At 38.0% G+C, this 15532-nt stretch overlaps 1 pseudogene; it reads left to right on the top strand.

Annotated features, from left to right (window-relative positions):
• The first annotated feature begins 1605 nt into the window (after positions 1-1605).
• LOC110288411 lies at positions 1606-15530 on the top strand (annotated as a pseudogene).
• The last annotated feature ends 2 nt before the right edge of the window (positions 15531-15532 follow it).

The following is a 15532-nucleotide window of genomic DNA, read 5'->3' as shown; positions in this document are numbered from 1 at the left end:
TACCATCATCATGAGATATGCTTTTAAATCTGGGTCTAACTTTTCAGGTGTGTTGGGGTGCCCTGGACTGGGTGAAGTGGGAGTCCTGGGTTCTGATGATGGTGAGTGGTCTTGGTTCCTGTTAGTAAGATTCTTACGTTTACCCTTTGCCATCTGGTAATCTCTGGAGTTAGTTGTTACAGTTGAATCTGTTCAGAGATTGTTCTTCTGGTAATTCTGTTACTGTTTATCAGCAGACCTGGGAGACAGGCTCTCTCCTCTGAGTTTCAGTGGTCAGAGCACTCTCTGCTGGCAAGCTCTCCTACAGGGAAGGTGCACAGATATCTTGCGTTTGGACCTCCTCTTGGCCAAAGAAGAAGGCCCAAAAGAGGACCTTTCCCAGAACCTGTGTTGCTTTGGCAGGTCACAGAAGCTGTCAGCTTCTGTGGTGTACCCTCTCACCTGTGCAGACTAAGTTCCTAAGTTCGGCTGAGTCCCTGAACCAAGATGGCGCCTGCTGCTCCTGAGGCAGAGGGCTTCTGAGCCAGGCAGACACCTGTCCTCTGGCTGGGAGGGTGGCCGGATGTCTGTGGCCTGAAAATGGTGCTGCCTCAGTGGATCTGTGGCTCCTGCCTGTCCTAGAAGCTGTCTGCTTCTGTGGTGCACCCTCTCACTTGTGTAGACTAAGTTCCTAAGTTCAGCGGAGTCCCGGAACGAAGATGGTGCTTGCTGCTCCTGTGGCAGAGGACTTCCCCCTTTTCTTGTTTGATGGATGCTGTAGAAAACCCGTCTCACTGTGAATGTTGTCATCCATAAGATGATGGATTTGATATAAGAGAAAGCAAACTTAGAGAACTATCAGGATAAACCAGTATTGTTCCTCTATGGCCTCTACTTCAGTTTTTACCTCCAGGTTCTTGATGTTAATTCCTGCCATAACTTCCTTTCATTATGTACTACAACTCTGACCTTAAAGAACCACCAGGCTCTCCAAGTTCCGTCTAATAATGATGTTTCTCCTGACAAAAGGAATGTAAAAAGGACATACTTGAAGCCATGTCCACCAAAGAATATGTAGGACCAAAGTAACTGTTATATATATGTGTGTTATATAATGAAAGAGAAGTATTGTAAGACTGTTTTATTTCTTGAATATAATATGATCCCTTCCACCATTCAGAAAGAAATATGGCAATTTGATGAAACTAGCAACATAACATAATGAATTATACATATCAAATTTTTAAAAACACCAAAGTCTAAGAAAAGTTGATTCACACATATCCTTGTTTGATCTTAACTGTTATATAGGAACATGTAAGAAATAGGAGTTTTGTATTTCTGCCTCTTTACCTGATTCTAATATGTTATATTGAAGACATGATACTTTCACATAAGAAGTGATTCAATTTTAGCTGAATAGAATCAGGGACACAAAAAGACAAACTTTGTTAAGCTTGAATTCATGTCCCATGTGTGTATTTACACAGGGCATTACACTACCAGATTCATCTAGTAGGTGATGTGTTTAGAAGTTATATATTAACTTCTTGGTTAACTATATTTTCATAAAAGCATGAATATCTGCAAAGAATGACATATATTACAAGCATTCCACTTTGCAAGATGTCTATGAAACAGACTTCAGTTTTTCTGTTGATACAGCTGATATGCTACTTTAGACCTGCAGATTGTGGAAAAGTGCTGGTGTGGCCCATAGCATACAGCCATTGGATGAATACAAAAATAATTTGGATGAACTTGTCCAGAGATGTCATGATGTGACTGTTCTGACATCTTCTGCTTCCATCCTCATTAGGCCTAGCAATGAATCTTCTATTATTTTTGAAATTTATTCTGTACCTTTGAGTAAAGATGATCTTGAATATGCTTATGAAAAATTGATAGGAGAATAGATGTATGATTTTTAAAAAACATTCATTTTGGACATTTTATTCACAACTGCAAAAAAATCTTCAGTGAATATTTGGACGTCATGGAAAGTTTCTACAAAGCAGTAGTTTGGAACAAGAGTCTCATGAAAAAACTCCAAGGATCTAAGTTTGATGTCGTTCTAGCAGATGTCTTGGTTCCATGTGGTGAGCTGCTAGCAGAACTGCTTAAGACACCTTTAGTGTACAGTCTCCGCTTCTGTCCTGGATACAGACATAAAAAGTACAGCAGGGGCCTTCCACTCCCCACTTCCTATATGCCTGTGGTTTTGCCAGAATTAAGTGACCACATGACATTTGCGGAAAGGATGAAGAATATGTTGCAGGTGCTGTATTTTGACTTTTGGTTTCAACCATTAAATGAGAAATCCTGGACTCAGTTCTACAGTGATGTTCTAGGTAAACTGTGCCTTTCATTGTTACTGTGAAATCCTGACTTAATATTTCTTTGAATGTAAATGTGTATAGGTGAATATAAAGTCATAGATTGAGATTCTTAATTGTGAGCTGATAAAGTAAAAATAAAAAACAATCAAATAGCCTCAAAACAAAGCAAAATACTGTAGAATATCAATTCAGAACACTCCTGAAATTACTAACCATGCAAAATTAGACAAGGAAGATTTCTCTTGGTAATGTATGTGCTCTATGTTTGTCTTAGTAAAAGAAACTCCAGGTTTCTTTGAATGCTTTAATGACTATAGATAAGAACAGGACAAACTCATAATTTACTACCCCAACTATCTGTGTAGCACTGATGAAAATTATTCCCTTATAAAAATTACTTCACTTACAAATTAAAACATTTATCTGGAATATCATGGAAGTTTTTTTCACAACTAAATAGTATTGCTAGAACCAGAAACAGCCCAGACAACTTAGTTGTCTTAGCGTTTGAGATGTTTCAGATCCATAAAACTTATGTCTTCTTAAAGCCTTAAATCTTGCAGCAAAATGCATATTACAGTGCATTTCAAGAATCAGAAATCAAGAGAATAGCTATTAAATATATAAACTAGACTAAACATTTCACAAAAGCTGTTATTCTACACATCTTCAACTTTCTTTGCAAGAGTCAAAATGTTTCAAATTTGTTGATATAACTTTGGAAATCAATGTAATTTTCACACAATATTTATGTTAATACAATTATATTATCAATCATAATTGGAACATTTTAAGTTGCTTGTCTACATGGTCTCATCTCACTTTCAGAGATCACATGCTATATTCCAGACAAATTCCTTTCACCTTTGTGTATTTTACTTGTTTTGTAGTTGCAGGGAGACCCACAAATTTAACTGAGATGATGGGGAAGGCAGACATATGGCTCATTTGAACCTTCTGGGACTTGGAATTTCCTCACCCTTTCTTGCCTAATTTTGACTTTGTTGGAAGGTTCCATTGCAAACCAGCCAAACCACTGCCTAAGGTAACCCTAAATTATTTCCCTTGCTAAACAGTTTTCACTTTTACTTTCTTAATTCTCTCTCTCTCTCTCTCTCTCTCTCTCTCTCTCTCTCTCTCTCTCTCTCTCTCTCCTCTTTTACAAAGGGGACATTTTATTTTGTTTTGTTTATTAATATTAATCTTTAATCTTTTTTACATTCCAGTCATTATCCTTCTCCTAGACCACCTTTTGACAGTACCTCATCCCATTCCTTCTCCCCCCTGTCTCCAGGAGGATGTCCTCACAAACACACACCCCAAACCACCCTGCCAGGCCTCCCCACTCCCTGGGGCCTCCAGTCTCTCCAGGGTTAGGTGCATCATCAACTCTTACTGAGTGTGCACCAGGCAGTCCTCTCCTGTATATATTTCATAGGCCTCATACCAGCTAGTGTATGCAGCCTGGTTGGTGGCTCAGTTTCTGAGAGATCTCAGTAGTCCAGGTGTGTTGAAACTGCTGGTCTTCCTATGGGAGACCAGCAGTTTCTGCCTCAATTTCTTCCAGCCTTTCACTAATTCAACCACAGGGGTCACTGTCTTCAGTCCATTGATTGAGTGTAAGTATCTACTTCTGTCTCAGTCAGCTGCTGGTTGGACCTCTCAGAGGACAGCCATACTAGGCTCCTGTCTTTAAACACAGACTAGCACCAGTAATAGTGTCAGGCCTTGGAGCCTTCCCTTGAGATGGATCCCAATTTGAACCTGTCACTGGACCTCCTTTCTCTCAGTCTCTTTTCCATTTTTGCCCCTGAAGTTGTTTTAGATAGGTACAATTTTGGGTCAGAGTTTTCTACTGTGGAATGGCAACCCCATCCCTTACTTGGTACTCCTTCTTTCTGTTGGACATGGTCTCTACAAGTTCTTTCTCCCCACAGCTAGATATTTTATTTAAGGTCCCTCCTTTTGAATCCTGAGAGTCTCTAACTTCCTGGGTCTCTGGTATCGTCTAGAAAGGAGAATCCACCCCCCCACCCCCTCTGAGTTTCATATTTCTAGTCATTCTGCTGGCACTCAGGGCTTCTCTCCTGCCCCTTCCCCCAATGTCTGATCATGTTCCCACTTTCCCCTCCCTCTCCCCTCCCAAGTCCCTCCCTCCCTGTGCCCTCTGTGATTGCTTTCTCCCTCCCAAGTGAGAGTGAAACATCCTCACTTGGGACCTTCAGCTTGTTAACCTCCTTGAGTTCTGTGGATTGTATCTTGGGTATTCTGTACATTTTGGTTAATATCTACTTCATGAGTACATACTATTCATATCCTTTTGGGTCTGAGTTACCTTACTCGGGGTGATATTTTTAGTTCTATCTATTTGCCTGCAAAACTCATGATATCCTTCTTCTTGTTTTTTTTTTTTTGTTTTGTTTTTTTTTGTTTTTTTTTTGATTTTTCGAGACAGGGTTTCTCTGTGTAGCCCTGGCTGTCCTGGAACTCACTCTGTAGACCAGGGATGTCCTTCTTCTTAAAAGCTGAATAGGACAAGTCCCTTCGGGTCCGGCCAGCACTGGGGTAGCTAGGGCTCGGAGTTGGCTGACAACCGCCAGCTACCCACAAGACCCTCAGGAGTCAGCTATATCAGGCTCCTGTAAGCAAGCACTTCTTGGAATCAGCAATAGTGTCTGTATAAGGGATGGATCTCCAGGTGGGATAGTCTCTGGATGTCCCTTCCTTCAGTCTCTGCTCCACACTTTGTCCCCATATTTCCTTTATACAGGAGCAATTCTGGGTTAAAAATTTGGAGATGAGTGGGTGGCCCCATCCTTCAACTAGGGGCCTTGCCTAATCCTGGGATGTGGTCTCTACTGTTTCTCACTCCCCTTTGTTGTGTAATTTAACTAATCTCATCCCCACTATTTTTTTCTTCTTTTTATACATTGGTTTTTTTTGTTTGTTTGTTTGTATTTTTTTTAAAACATAGCCTCTCTATATATCTTAAGACAGGTCTCAGACTCAGAGATCACACTGCTTCAGCCTCCTCAGTACTGGGATAAAAAATATGTGCATTCATGCTTGTTGTGTATGACTACTTCTCAAAAATATTAATTGATTCACTTCATTATCAGATTGGTTTTCATCCTATCTGAAAGAATATTTTGAAAAACTTTAAGTGATTTTGCCTATCTGAAATATGTGCTTATGTTTAACAATAAAGTTACTCTAAATTTATATTTCAATGAATGAGACATAATTAATCTAAAACATTTCTATATAAATAAATAATATTCCAAGTATTTATCTATTTGTAACAAGGACAGTATACCTAAACACCATAGAATGTACGTAATAAAGTAATCATAAACTTTAATACTAATGAATGTTTAAACATTTATCCATATTTGTTAATGCTATAAAATTTTTGGTAAAAATATTTTATCTCTATAATAGTATATAATATTGCACAAATAGTAATCAAGGAATGAAAGACGGTATTAAATTCATACCATACACAGGAAATACTATTGGTAGTTTCAAAGCTTGCCAAAAATCAAATGTACATAATCAGAATGTTCTAAGTCAAATAACCGGAGAAAGTGCTGATGGTTCTTGCATACACAGTCTCCTGGTCCAGAAACAGGATTGGATCGCTTTCATTGTGGGAAGAATTATGGTGGAAATTTGTATAAGGAAGAATCTTAACTCAACAAGTGTTTTCAGAATAGGCATCTAGTTATAAATAAAAATCAGGAGATAGAGGTAGAAGAGGAGAAACTCCTACTAGAGCAAATATATTTGACATGACATCCTGCCCTTGTAAAGCTTAAAAGAATTCTGTGTCTATTTCACTTCTTGGTCTTAGATGTAACACACACACACATACACCACACAATTTGTCTATCCTTACTAACTTTCTCTCAACAATTTGTAAAATATTGCTCAACTGCAAAATTCAAATTAAAAATAAGTATTCTATGGGGAATAAAGCACAAACAAAGCCAGCATGTGTACCAGAAGAGCTGGTGTACACTGGTAAGCTCATTAGTTGCAGGTGGATGGAGGAGTTCATTATGCACTTCCAGGCCAGTGTTAGCTACACACCAAGTTTAGAAAAATCCTGTGCTAGACAAGACTATTTCATTGAATTCCCTGTCACTCAGTTGTCCTCCCTGCTACCTCATGAAACACAGCACTTGTGTGGCAAGTCTAAGTGATTAATTTTCAGTCACTTGTGGAAATTTTTTCCCAAACCAACAAATGTTAGGTAAGTCAGCAAATTAGCTTCTGCTTAATTTTAGTTGCATGCACTGTTCCTTCATGTATAAAGAGAATGCCATGAGATTATCCGGAATCCACGATGACAGGCCAATGAAGTCCTTGGACCAAGCTGTCTTCTGTGCTACACCCACTCCAGTAGTGACACATATGACAGGCCTAGAAACCTGGACACAATCCCAAGGCAAAAAGTTCACAGAAACTTAGTCTCCTGGAACTGTGGCATACTGTAAAACGAATGCTCCAATTCTGTCCTTGAGTTATTCAGGTGTATGTGCTTTCTTTCAGTATTATTTTATTATATGTGCCTCCAAGAAATGATTTTACAAATACCTAAATCAGGTTAAACTTTACTCCCTGAGTTTTTACTCCCTGGTTTTCACCAATGTCCTAGGCAGTCCTTGAGCTGACCCTGGGCTTGGAATTTCATAAGAATGTCATTCATCCAAACAAAATGCCTCAGTGTTGATAGTGAGTAATCAGGCATCTCAGTTTGTCAGATAGGAGTTAGAAATCTCAGGGCAAGCTTAGCAAAGTATACTTAGAGTCTTCATTACAGTCAGGTATGGCAGACTACATATTAGAAGAAAGTTGGTGAGTTCTTCTGACAAATGGAGATTCCCTACAGATACTTAAAAGAGCAGCCAAGTTACTCCCATCTGCAAGAATTTACCATGGTCTAGGAAAAAGGAGGTTTGTGGTTTAAGAAGGAACTACAGTATTGCACTATTCATGAAAAGGTCTGCTAGAGCAGAATGCCCTGGTGCAAGCTTTCACAAGAGTTAGCATAAATTGTGACTAGGGTGTGAAATCCTCTCCTGGCTCCTATCATTTGCTGATTCTAGGCAGGGCTGTTTTTATCCTAACTGTAAACATTGCCTGGCTCCTGTCAGTCCTTTGAAGGCATTCATCTGTTTTGTGTCAGATAGCTTCAAAGTACCTTGCCTGCTGTGACACCCTACTTCTTTGTTTTCTTCTGTATTGTATAAATCTGATGCTAACTTTGACAAAATTACATTCAGATACCATACTCCCTTGTGTCTATGTCTGTTTGTCACCCCCTTTTTTTGCCCAGTCCTGCCCATCTGTAACAGGACCCTGAGTTCTCCTGCAGATGGGCTGACTGAGGTAAGTCTGTAGCACTTCTGGATAGAGTATGTCCTGTGCAACAAAGGAGCTAAGCACCTTCTCCCAGCTCTACATGACCTTAGCTGGTCTCATTACTAATTTCTGGATATGATTGGGTTCCTTTTGATCTGTGTGGTAGTTGTGTACTCATAATCACAAAATGTTGCCTCTTTTGTTGCCATAAGACTGCTAACATGGGAAGGAAGAAAAAAGTGTAGCTTCATGAAGGCTGAAGCAGAGAGTCTTGAGAGATGAACCTCTGCCAGCTGCTTCCTGCAGGAACCTGTTGTTAGTCCAGGTGCCTTCCCTCTGAAACAAGACAGGATCAGGACTTCATTAAAGATGGCTCTCATAGATGCACTATATATTGAAGGCATGTAAGGATTCATGCCAGATATACATTCAGAGCTCTAGAAGGAAAATCCTGTGTTCAGTTTAGAATATATTGATCTAACTGAGGAGCTATGCCCAGTGACAATCACTGAGGTTACTGTGCCTCACACACTTTGCATGGGCAGAAAGCCTTTGCAAAGCACCTCTAAATACCAATTATCTTTACAAACACCAGGCCTGCTCTGACTTCATTTGGTGGATTTGCTTTCCTTCCTTGTTATTTTTTTTTTTACTACTCATAAATAATGATGTCCATGTGCCACAATTTTTATACACACTCTATTTTCCAACTGCATAAGGAAAGTCAATGTTTCTAGTTATTGTATGGAACACAGACTTATCCCAACACCAAAGTTATCCGGTGATTATATCTGTTACTGTTTTTGTATAGCCAACATATTTCATTTCTATTTACACTGGTAAAACACCCGGGTTCATATCCATCAGGAATAAAACAGCAAATAGCAGTGATGTCATAGCATTGTGAAAAGTTGAAAGACACATTTGCCCCTTCACTGACAGCTTATAACCAATCATACTAAGTTTCTTCTGGACAGATACCATGCCTTAGTCATCTTTATGTCTTCATTCCATAGAGGAATGTAATACATAGAGAATAGTTTTTGAATGAAACCATGAATCTAGTTTTATAGTCCTAAGTACATTATGAGCAGGATAAAATTCTAAGTGTAAAATCAGAACTGTTTTAATCTGTTATCTAGCTAATTCAGACATAACTTGATAGTGCTATTCTAGAAATTGGAAGAATGATTCTAACTACAGTATGATTTCTCTATGTTGATAACATGCTTTTGTTAATAAAAACCAATTATTCTATCTCATGACCCTGAGTTGACATGATCACAGGATGTAAATAACCTTTATAACAGGAAAATAAGAAAGAGAGCTGAAGATGGCCAAGAGTTCTGTGGATTTAGAAACAGATTATGCCAAAGTGCCAGGTACAGAACCTACCTATAAAGGAAACACTGGCCAGAAAAATCTTTTCAAAGAAGAGTCAACAGAGTACTTTTTTTCAATGGGAGTAACATATGTTACACCAGAAGCAGTCTTTGGCTTCTGCCAGTATTTGGTTCCAAAACAATCCTGAGCTGAAACCAGTGTTTACCTTAGATGAGATCAAATGGGTTCCTGCTGAGTGGTTCATTCCAAGGTTTACTTTGTATTTTTTCTTTCTTTCCTTTTTTTTTCTTTTCATTTCTTTTCTTTTCTTTTTTCTTTTAGATTTTTAGAGGTTTTTTTAATTAGATATTTTTTAATTTACATTTCAAATGTTATCCCCTTTTCTGGTTTCCCCTTTGAAAATCCCCTATTCCCTTACCCCTGCTCACCAACCCATCCACTCCTGCTTCCTGGCCCTGGCATTCCCCTGCACTGGGGCATAGAGCCTTCACAGGACCAAGGGACTATCCTCCAATTGATTACTGACTAGGCCATCCTCTGCTACATTCACAGATGGAGCTATGAGTTCCACCATGTGTAATCTTTGGTTGGTTTTTTAGTCCCTGAGAGCTGGGGGGGGGGGTACTGATTAGTTCATATTGTTGTTCCACCTATGGTGCTGCAAAACTCTTCAGCTCTTAGGATCCTTTCCCTAGCTCCTTCATTTGGGACCTACTGTACTGTGCTCAGTACAATGGTAGGCTCTGAGCATCCACCTCTGTAATTGTCAAGTACTGGTTGAGACTGTCTATATTGTGTGTGTGTGTGTGTGTGTGTGTGTGTGTGTGTGCTTAAGTATGTATGGACTAAAATAGTATTTATCTTAAAATAACTTGATGTTAACTAAGCCAGGTAGTTTTAAGATTATCGAGAACATAGGGGATAGTGTTTTTATTCCCATTATTATCTTCTTTTCCCAGAACAATAGTATTTGTGTTTTCCCTAGTACCATGCCCTATCTAGTCCCAAGTTCTTATCCACCTAACCAATGTAAGAGAAGGAATTTCTGTCTTCTAGAATGGGCCTTAAATATCATCAAAGAATTTTGGTTACTATCACAATGTTTGTGACATTATTATATAAGCATACTATGAAGGCAAATCACAATTGTAGATCGCAGTGTTTGTAGCTGGGTTGGGGATTATCTTATCTCCTGGTAGCATGTAGAATGTCTCTCAGTACCATGACTTCTATTCTCCAAGGGTAAAGGCTCTAGGTAAGCACCATCTCAACTTTTATGTGTTCAGTGAGATATGTAGGCACTGTCTTCAGCAACAATGCCTTACTATCAGTTTGTGGAGAGGGAGCAATAGACTTGGAAGTAGCCTGAGTGGTTTGGTGATTGTCATGATACCACTTTGGTCAACAACTCAATGAGATGTAACCCATATTATTGACTTGATTGAAGGGTATGGCAAAAGTTTAATTTATTTGAAGTTAAGAGATATTTTCAGAAAAAGATATTATAGAACAGTTCTCCTAGCAACTCTCCATACAATTACTACTTAGGTAATGGTTTATGCTAATATACTATAAGAAAGATTCATGCAGTGCTTTTGGAAATGCAGCTCTGGAAGAAAGGAATATGGTACATGGAAATTCTGAGAAAGATGAACATAGAGTTGGAAATCTCTCTGAAGCAACACTGATAGCTACTCATGTGCTTTCCAAAAATACACTAGTAATTGATACATTCACATAGATATCTTTTAATTTCTATGGTAATTATTCAATATGGGATAGAGTCAATTAATTTCAACCAAGTCTTAATGCTCTGTCCAATAGGAACTAGAAAAAGAAGTTATGTAGAGCCTCAGATACTTATCCTTAATTGTTCAACCAGTAAGAGAATATAAAATATAAAATTGACCAAATTTACATGTCTTCTCTCAGAGCTTTTCTATTCCCATGCTTTCCTTGAAAGTTCAAATAGGGTAAGTTTTATATTACTCAAATATTTAAGCTAAAATACTGAGTCATGATGCCTGTGAATCAGCATGACTGGAGAACTAAGGTCAACAACTGTGAGATAAATTGGTAATAATTAACCAATAATTATTTGCCTAAGAAGATGACATTTGAAAACACATGTCAACAAGTAGAGGTATGATGTAAGAAAAGGCCCCTTATGGAGGGTATTAAGAAAACTCATTACCATTAGGCAATTTGTGGGCTCTTTCTTGGCTATTTCACAAATGGCTATTCTCAATCTATCAGTCAAGTCTCACTAAGGAAAGCAAAAAATTCAGGAATTGTGTTCAGCTCTGCTTATATCTATTGTTTTTAACTCATTCACTTCTATTTTGTTTAAAAATTTAATTATATTGAAGGTAAAAATGAATACTAATGATTGTTTTGTTTATAAAGTTCTATGTGTTTAATATCCAAGGAATGTTTAATTTAAATATATGGCTTAAAGGTAGGAATATCCAACCACGTTTGAGACAGAAGACAAAGCTTAGAGAATAACGAATTTAATTTTGAAAATAACACATAAAATTTAATCAACTACTTCATGAACACATTGCACAACTAATAGTTTTCTAATTTGACACATATGTTGATTACATTAGGTATTACATGTTTAGTCTTACAGGCATAGGGATAGGCTCCTTCCTACATTATTTATGTATAATGTATAATATATTATTTTATACACTTCAAGGTCCCATGTTCCTAAAGATAAATATGAGCTATTTGGAATTGTATTATTGTTGTCCAAGTCTTCATTTGAGATTTAGCAAAGCAAATTTTGAAATAGAGAAAATTAAAAATTGGTAGAGTAAATAAAATTATTTCAAAAGTTTCATTTGTTTGAATCCCAAACTTCAACAATGTGCACCAGAGTGCTCTCTGAATAATTACCCCTCTTAAAGTAACCATATGTAGAGACTTAGAGTTCTTTTGGAAATAAAATACTTGAGCAAGGGAACATAGAGGAATTCTGACAGAGGAGAGTTGAGAGTTGGACCGTGGTCTGCAGCTGCCACAGTGGTCATTCAACTGATAACCAGATATGAATGAGAAATGACATATTAGTATGCTGGATTCGCATTCTATAGCGGTTAGATAAATGTGGAGAAGTGTCTATATTCTTGGGCCCACAAGTTTTCCTTAAATATTAGTATTCTATACTCACATCTGTCAAACTGGAAATAGAAAAGATTGTTGCCATGTGCTATAATTATGATAGATCCTTATCCCTGTAATTTCAATGTATCATCAACAGAAGGAACAAATGCCTAATAATGTAACTGACCACCTTTCTTTTTGTTCCTTTCTTTTGTTTTATTAGATATTTTCTTCATTTACATTTCAAATGCTATCCCAAAGCCCCATAAACCTCCCCCCACCCTGCTCACCATCCCACCCACTCTTGCTTCCTGGCCCTATCATTTCCCTGTACTGGGGCATATGATCTTCACAAGACAAAAGGCCTCTCCTCCCATTGATGGCCATCCTCTGCTACATATGCAACTAGTTACACAGTTCTGGAGGGTACTGATTAGTTCATATTGTTGTTCCTCCTATAGGGTTGTAGACCCCTTCAGCTCCTTGGGTACTTTCTCTAGCTCCTCCATTGGGGGCCCTATATTCCATCCAATAGATGACTGTGAGCATCCACTTCTGTATTTGCCAGGCACTGGCATAGCCTCACAAGAGACAGCTATATCAGGGTCCTGTCAGCAAAATCTTTCTTGCATATGCAATAGTGTCTGTGTTTTGTGGTTGTATATAGGATGGATTCCCGGGTGGGGTAGTCTCTGGATGGTCTTTCCTTTCATCTCAGCTCCGAACTTTCTCTCTGTAACTCCTTCCATGGGTATTTTTTCCCCATTCTAAGAAAGAACGAAGCATCCACGCTTTGGTCTTCCTTCTTCTTGAGTTTCATATGTGTTGCAAATTGTATTTTGTATATTCTAAGATTCTGGGCTAATATCTGCTTATCAGTGAGTGCATATAATGTGAGGATCCAGCAATTCCTCTCCTGGGCATAGACCCAGAAGATGTTATAAATGGTAATAAGGACACATGCTCCACTATGTTCATAGCAGCCTTATTTATAATAACCAGAAGCTGAAAAGAACTCAGATGTCCCTCAACAGAGGAATGGATACAGAAAATGTAGTACATTTATACAATGGAGTACTACTCAGCAATTAAGAACAATGAATTCATGAAATTTTTAGGCAAATAGATGCATCTGGAAGATATCATCCTGAGTGAGGTAACCCAATCACAAAAGAACACACTTGACCACCTTTCTAAGGGTGTGTTCTGTATACATTTAAATTTTAATATGTTTATATTATATAAAAATAACATGGACAATATATATTATATCTATCTTTTCTTGAAGTTTTTATGTTAACATTCCTTTTTTTTAGGTTCTAAAAGAGTAATTTTCATTTACTCAATTGTTTATGTTAAACTCCTGAGTTATAGTTCATCTGTCTATATTTTCTGTCCATTACTCGGGCGGTACTTATGAAAGCTGACTAATTTACCTTGAAGCTACCTCACCTTGGCCTTGCCTGGTGCTCTCTCAGTTAGAAAAGGCCTGAGCAATTTGACAGAATTGACATGAAATAAGGTTGTGTCTGCTCGGCCACAAAATATCACAAAGCCCGAAGTCCACACTAACTTCAAACACTTTGGTTTCTCTGCCTCAAAATTAATCTGAGGGCAGGGGGCAGGGGTATGCAGAGAGATGGCTTGGTGGGGAGGTTTGCCGACAAGCATGATGACCTGAGACCTGTTCCTTAGGCCCACGTAGAGGAAGAAAAGAACAGATTCCCCCACAGATGTCCTCTGAGGCATACTTGGCTGTTTATGTGGATGCAGCATATCAAATATTCTTAGCCACGAAGCCATCTCTTCAGCCGCACAATTGTTAATATTAATACAGCCTTCTTATGAGCGTGGGAGTGTGCATGTGTGTCTAATTGTTAGTTTGGGACTTTAGTTGTTGGTAATGTTTTTTTTTTTTTTTTTCATTAATTTTGCCTTTTCAAATTATTTTTTAAGGTTATAATTGCACCATGTCCCCTTCATTTTCCTCCTTCCTGTTTCGTTATTTGGGTCTCCCTGTGTAACCCAGGCTGGCCTTGGACTTCTCATCCTCCTGCCTCAGCCTTTTTCTTAGTGTTGATGTGGCAGAAAGAAAATCTTATGATGTTTAATTAACCTACATCTATGCCATGATCATACGGTCATCTCTTTGGTATGGCCTTTTTTGAAGAAAAAATACTTGCTGCTTAAAAAATACTTAAATATTTTGTAGAATATGCCAACCAAAGGGACTCTCTCTGTCTTACTTTGAGACTCTGAAAGTTCTCCAAGAATATCCTAAAATATTGTGAATCCATTCCAAATCTGGCTTTCATTGGCTATTAAAATCAAAAGGAACTTAAAAAAAAAACAAAACTCCTGAGTTATGTTGAAAGTGACTCAGCATTAGTGGAGAAGAAATGATGTAGTCAATATGAGATAAACTGGTAATAATTAATCAAGAATTATATGTCTGTTAAGATGATATCTTAAAAAATGATCTATTGTAATAACTAAACACTATGGTGCTCACTAGGAAGAAGGAAAAATCAAAGCAACAACATTAAATCCAGTCACAAAATAGTGATATTTAATAAAGTTGTTAAACTGAAGAAAAGTTTAAGATATAATTTAAGGACACAAAGGCACTCTTGTAAAGTATCAAGAAGTATTACTTCTATTTGGTTTACTGGCAACTTCTGGAATAGTTAAGGCATAATGATAATACTGCAGTTCAGTTATACTCAAGAAAGAAGGAAATCTAATTCTGTTCCATGCTGACTGAATATATCCTTTTATTTATTCTTTCACAAACATTATACATTTGATTATATTACATACAAATTGGAATGTTCATATTATTCTATTACTTTCTATTTTAAGTTTTTCATTACTCTTTCTATTCTTGTTTCCTATTATTCTTCTCCCATGGTTTTGTTTATTGAACAGTTCCTTAGAATTAATTCCAAGAAGAGTGTTGCTATCTCTTTCCTCATCTACTGAAAGAATCTTCGGAGCTACATCTCCGAGCTGGCGCTGTTCTAGAGGCGGGTCTCTTGCCCGGGTTTAGAGGTGAGTTAGAACGCGGCCAGCCGCGCAGCGGAGGTCCCAGTGGCGGCAGTGGAGTCCAGTTGAGTACCCTCCTGGCCGAAACACCGTAGCTGAGTGAAGAAGATTAAAATCCAGATTATTGGATTTCAATACTATGTCCTAAAAGACAGATAATTTTCCACTTGTTCATCAAGATGGAGAACTCAGATTCTAACGATAAAGGAAGTGACCAGTCTGCAGCTCAGCGCAGAAGTCAAATGGATCGCTTGGATCGGGAAGAGGCTTTTTATCAATTTGTAAATAATCTCAGTGAAGAAGATTATAGACTTATGAGAGACAACAATTTGCTGGGCACCCCAGGT

This window comes from Mus caroli, unplaced genomic scaffold, assembly GCF_900094665.2.
Source record: "Mus caroli unplaced genomic scaffold, CAROLI_EIJ_v1.1 scaffold_19022_1, whole genome shotgun sequence".
In the NCBI taxonomy this organism is placed as follows: Eukaryota; Metazoa; Chordata; class Mammalia; order Rodentia; family Muridae; genus Mus; species Mus caroli.
Note: the sequence above shows the minus strand (reverse complement) of the source record. Positions and strands in the feature narration are given on the sequence as shown.